Here is a 6,634-nt window from a genome sequence, read left to right as displayed (position 1 = left end):
GTTATCTGAATGTTCATTATGCTGGTATCTATAGTTATGAGGTTGTCTAATTCAAAATTATATGAATATTGATCAAATTAGTTTCCACGAAAACAGCCTCATAACACTTGCAGTCACGCCCCCCTATCACTCTAACTCAGTCAACTGCAAATCTGAAATAAGATTTAGGGCGTGAGGCCGGTTGACAAACAGGGAAGAGAAAACCTGCCGGGGTAACCACTGCACAGTGCAGTCACAGGGAGGAAGTGGATTCGAATTACACAAAATAAAGAGAAGTCCTTGGGAACATCTATGAAGTCTTCGAAGGCTCTTTGTGAGAGTGAGCATTCTATAAACTGTGAAAGTCAAATATGAAGCGAAGGATGTCGCATCCTGCTGCTGTACAATTTTGTTTGAAAATTACTCCCCAGACCCTTTAAATGCTTGATTTATTTTTTACTCTTTCCAAGAATTAGTGCACAGTGGCCATTATGTTTTATTAAATAAAAATACATTTATTTTTTATAATTTTAGTTTCAGTTTTCAAGATAATCTCCTAATCGCCATTTAGTGTGAAATTTTGATCTCAGTTTTAAATGGATTCCCTGTAAGTGGCTTTTTCCGGTGCTAATTGTCCTTGGATTGTGAGGAACTCCTGTCTAAGCGCATGATTTAAAGGGATGATTGTACCCAACCATTTAAAACAGACACCATTGAGATAGTGGATACCTTGGTGGAATGAGGTAGAGACAGAGTTTTATTTTTGATTGTATACATTTCTGTATTGTTCAAACTTATTTCATTGTATTTTATCTTGCTAAGGACACATACAATTTTCAAAATTTGATTTTTTTTTCTTATTTGATAAAAATATCTCAGTGATGTAATTGGTAAAAATGGGCATGATATGAGGTCTAATGTGGGTCCCTGGATATGAGTTTGTGGCAGACACCGTTGTCACCCCATCCTCATCCCCTCAACCCTTACCGTCCCTGCTCTGAACATGCCCACAGCTTCCTACGCAGACACCTGTGGCTCAGCCTGAGGCTGTCTCTGGCTGCTGAGCCCATGCACGGCAAAGACCTGAGTGCCGAGTGCCAGGGAGTTGGCGCCCTGGGAGCACCAACAGTGCCTCAGACATAATGGATGGGGCAATGCTCTACAGCATCCCCAAAGGTCCCCAGCAAGAGTGCGCCCCGGTTGCCCACAGTGGTGTTCCGCTTATTAACACCCTCTCTTGGCTCCCCTCTTCCCCCTCCACGACTAGTGCTTCCTCTCAAGTTAACTTGCACTTGAATCCTTGTCTCAGAATCTGCTTTGGGGGAACCCAGCCCAAGACCTAAGTTCTAGTGTGTGTCCAGGGAAGATTAACTGCCTTTCTCCCTTGAGCAGGGGAAGTAGGTGAGGAAGTTCTGAGGAGGTGAGCACTTTTGAGAGGAGAGAGTGGAGAGAAGAAACCTTCCAGGAGCTAGGTGCACCCCTCAGGCAGAGGGCTGGCACAATGTTCCCCTGGACCCCACACTCCTTTGTTGGGGCAGGGGATAGTAGAATGGCCACACCAAGAGGGAAGGACCAGAGGTTGGCCCCTTTCATTCTTCTCATCCTTGAGAAGGTCTGAGGTCACTGCTGCTGGTAGCATTTAAGAACGCAGAAGCCTGCAATGGGAGACCCTGGGTCTGGATGCAATGCATAGGTGTGTAGTTTACGTCTCCAGATTGAGAATCCACAGCAGGACTAAGAACAGGTTACACACCCACACCCATCTTCCAGACCCAGTACTGTTTCTAGGTTTCAGATGTTGCTCATCTTCTCACAAAAGCCCATCTTCTTACAAAAGCCCATCTCAAATATATGCAAAAGGATCAACATGGAAGCCCAGCTGCTCCGACCCTGTTGTCCTGAGGAAGCAACAGGATTTTAGAAATGAATAGACTGACCTTGTTTGCGACTGCTTTGGGCAATACAGTGCAGTGGAAGGCACACTGTGCTGGTTCTGGACCCAGTCCCTAAAGGACTGCAAGCTCCCACTTCCTTTCTCTTGGAACTCTCTCTCTGGGTGTTCTGAGGACCTAGCTTAATCCATCCCCTGTTTCTGTCCATAAAACTATGACATTATTTTTATAATTTTAGTTTCAGTTTTCAAGATAATTTCCTAATTGCCATTTAGTGTGAAATTTTGATCTCAGTTTTAAATGGATTCCCTGTAAGTGGCTTTTTTAATGGTTGTTTAAGCCACTAAGATTTTCAATAGATAACCAAAATCGGTATGTTGAATCAGAGCCATGGCATTTAGAATTCACTCTTATTAATATTCTGTAAATCAACATTCTGTGTAGCAAGAAATAAATTTAGAACTACAATTTTCTTAAATACATATTTTTTATCATTGTACCCCCGTTTAAAAATCTATAGACTTCCAATCATGTAATGAATTAAAATAAAAATTCTCAATTTCTTGTGCGGTAGATTGTTTATATTAATGGTCCAAATTTTCATGCTTCCAGGGTCCATGCCCTTTGGTACCCCCCTCCCACAATGAATCTGCACTTATCCACATGTTATAGGATGGATTGTGTCTCATCCAAATTCATATGTTAAAGTCCTAACTACTAATACCTCGAAATTTAATCACACTCTGGATTTGGAGATAGGACCTTAAAAGGGGTAAATTAAAATGAGGCCATTAGTGTAGGATCTAGTCCAATATGACTGGTATCCTTATAAAAAGGGGGAAATTAGGCCACAGACATGCATTGAGGAATGACCATGGAGAAGACTCATCTACAAGCCAAAGGCTTCAGAAGAAATCAGCCATGGCAGCACCTTGGTCTTGGACTTCCAGATCCAGAAATATGAGGAAATACATTTCTACCGTTTAAGCTACCATCTGTGGTACTTATTATAATAATCCTCAAAAATGAATATGCCATTTGTCTTGCTCTCGCCAATGGGATGGTAGTAATCAAACAGAAGATTGAAAAAATGCATTTAAATATCTGCTTCTTCTCTTTTGACTCCTGCTACTACTAAGACAACATACTCAAGCTATACTCCCTGGAAGAATGTGAGAGACTCATGGAAAAGAGCCAAGATCCAAGAGCTCCCAGCTGAGGCCAACTTGGACCAAACAGCCCACAGCCAACCTGCCGTCTGACCACAGATGCATGAGCCAGTTCAGCTAAATCAGCTGAGTCTGCTCAGATCAGTAGAACCACCCAGATGACCCAAATGATTTGTGAAAAATGATAAATTGGTGGCGTTTGAAGTCACAGTTTTGGGGTGGTTTGTTATGCAGCATAATTGTAGCCACAACTAACTGATATTCCCCATTCAAAGCCTTCCACAGTCTGCTTGGTGTTACCTCCTTCACCTCTCCAATAAGCTCTATGATCACAACAAAATAAAAAATTAAAGTGAAACCTCTGTCCCATGTGTGCTTTTATACTTCTATCCATTGCTGACATGATCCCCTCTCTGGCGCCCAACTGTCACCCCTGCATTGGCTCCCAGAAACATTCTACTCTCTCTCCCAGGAATCCCTTCCTAATCTTCTGCATTAGTCCCTTGCTGCTTCCATAACAAATTGCCATAAATTTAGTGCCTTAAAACAACACAAATTCATTCTCTCTCAGTTTTGGAGGTCAGAAGTCTAAACTGAAAGCTCCTTAATTTAGTACTTCCGTAAAGTCCTTTCTGTCATACAAGCTAACATAGTCACAGGCTTTGGGGGTTAGGACGTGGATATATTTGGGGGCATTATTCAGCTTATCTATCTCCTGCTAGATAATGCTGTTCTGTCCACCCTCTGAATGTTCTCTAAATCGGAAAAAAAAAATGCCCAATGCTGTACTTGATAAAAAGGCTGAGATGGTTAGAGGTCTGTATCCACTATTAGTGAACTTTATAAGAAAAGATTTTGTGCATTATTCATTTTCAAATCCATAGCACTTATCATAGACCCTGGCACAGGGTAGGAGTTCAGAAAAGATTTCTAGATATTTAACATACATGCAACCCACAGACCCCTGTGTGCAATCTATAATAATAAAAGGGTAATATGCTAATTAGACCAGACATCATTCCAGACGTCCTTCCAGACGAAGCCAAGGCTGGAGGGAAGCCCGGGTCCCGGGTGCCAGGGGGAAGCCTGTGCTGGCAGCCAGGGGAAGGAAGGCCTACTCTTGCATGAATTTCATGCATCAGGCCTCTAGTTGTATATAAGAAGTATGTCTGTGTAAATAGATGTACATAGACACACAACTATCTGTGCATAATTTGAAAAAATATATTTTTATTGATTTCAGAGAGGCAAGGAGGGGGAGAGAGAGAGATAGGAACATCAATGATGAGAGAGATCATTGATTGGCTGCCTCCTGCACGCCCCCTACTGGGGATCGAGCCCACAACCCAGGCATGTGCCCTGACCAGGAATCGGAACTGTGACCTCCTGGTTTATAGGTTGATGTCCATACCGGCTGGGCTCTGCATAATTTTTGAGTGAGTAGGAAATACTTGTATTGAATGAATGATACTGATTTATTTAATCACCAAGTGAGATCAAAGAAGACTGTTTCTAAAGCACATATTTCATATTTCCATACTCCCTTTCCTTTTTTTTTCCATACTCCCTTTCCTACATTTCCCATCTTCCAGTGACTCAGACCACACAACCATACACAGTGGATTCTCACACACTCTATCTACAGCATCCCAGGGGAAGAAATGAATGCTTTAATCCTCTGGATTGGAAGGGTGAGCAGTAAAGCCTAAGGCAGCTGAAACACTAGACAAGTTGTGGAGGTGTGAGAAAAATGCAGGTGGCTGGCTTCCTAGGCCAGCACTTGCCCCTCGGATGGCAATGATGAGTGTTCAGTATTGCATCCAGGTGTACATCATTACCACTCCTCCTCATTTGCATCACAGCTTTGGGAGGAATTATTGCTTTGACTGGACATTTTCCATGCTTGGTCTGCATTCAAAGAGAGAGGAAGGATGAAAATCAAAGAAAAAAAAATGTTCTCTGCTTTGCAGCTAGATGGGAAAATTGTTTGTGTGTGTTTGTGTGTGTGATATGCAAACAAAGAAAAGGGGCAGTGCTCCAAACTTAGATAGCAGGGGCTGTGGGTAGTGATTTTCCTTAGAGCTCTGGGTGGATAGATATCAAATGACATGAAATAATGGGGTTAATCAAGAGCATGCATGAACCAGAGAAAGACAATAAATGTTCAAAATTATGTTTACATTTATAAAGATAAAAGTTAAATTAAGGTTTAAAAAATTGAATGAAAAATCATACATTTTAGCGTGAGCTCTAGTCTTAGGCACACCATTGGAAGAATAATGTGATTTCTAATCTTAGGTCTGGAACAAACATTTCAAGAAACAGAGCAGTTTCAGTTGACAGAGAGCAGAGCTAACTAAAGGAATGTGTTGCAAACAATGATTTGTTTTGTTTTGTTGCTTCACTAAAGACCAGTCCCTTCTTTACCAGCGGAAACAGAGTCACTGCTGCCTTTAAATCCAATGAGACTAGAGAACAAAAGATCACAGACCCCAGAATTCCTGGCATCAGTCTTGGTGATAGTATTTTGGAGTTGACACCAGAAGCAAAGGAAATAAAAGCAAAAATAAATAAGTGGAACTAGATCAAACTAAAAAGCATCGGTACAGCAATGGAAACCATCAACAAAATAAAAATGCAACCTAAGGGATGGGAGAACATATTTGCACATTATATATCTGACAAGACATTAGTATCTAAAATACATAAAGAACACATACTTGTGGTGATGCTCTGGACTGAACCAATGGACTTTCTTTCCTTCCAGCTGCTGCTTAGCTTCAGCCCATGGAAAAGGAGGGAGGCGAGTGAGGCTGGGAATTTGTTCTCCTGGATCCCTTGGACGGCTGTGCCCTTAGACAGATCACAGCTCTTCTCCAGATGTCATCCTCTCCGTGACTTTAACCTTCTGGTCCTCAAGCACTCCCCGCCCTCCTCCTTATGTCCCAAGCGTTGAGTCCCAATGACACTAGTGCAGGGGGATTGCACTATTCCTTATGGTTCCCCTACATAACGGTATATTGTCCTTTCATTTAATATTTCTTGCATGTCAAGTCTTTCCTGCTGGAACCCTGGTGGAGACAGGACCTATGAAAAGTTGTCATTAATTAGGCATGGTATTAACGACCTCATTCTAAGAGGACTAAGGAGGATGGCTAATATTTGGCACATTTTCACATTTCAGTGTGTGCAGTCTTGATATTACACTTGCTCTGGTTTCTTACAAACCTTGTGATCCTGCACAGGCAGGCAGAGCTTTGAATACAGCTGCAGTAGAGACAGATCAGCACTGAATGTCCTAATTAGGGCTCAGAATTCCTTCCCTGCATCACTCCTAAATCATCCCTGATGCATAATGCAATGAAAGGTACTTCCAGGACACTTAAAACGCTCTTTCCTCCCATGCAGGCTGGCTAACAAAAAGCCCAGGGATATTCTCAGGGGGGGCACAGAATCCTGGTGTTCGGGGATTTGGGCTAAAGTACAGCCACACTTATATTGGCAGACGAGTCTGAGAGAGGATCAGATCAGCAGGAATTTAGCGTAAGGGACTGTGACCTTCCCTCACCTGCTGGACAGACGGAGCTGGCTTTC

This window comes from Plecotus auritus (assembly GCF_963455305.1).
Source record: "Plecotus auritus genome assembly, chromosome: 5".
In the NCBI taxonomy this organism is placed as follows: Eukaryota; Metazoa; Chordata; class Mammalia; order Chiroptera; family Vespertilionidae; genus Plecotus; species Plecotus auritus.
This window is presented reverse-complemented; position numbering follows the sequence as displayed.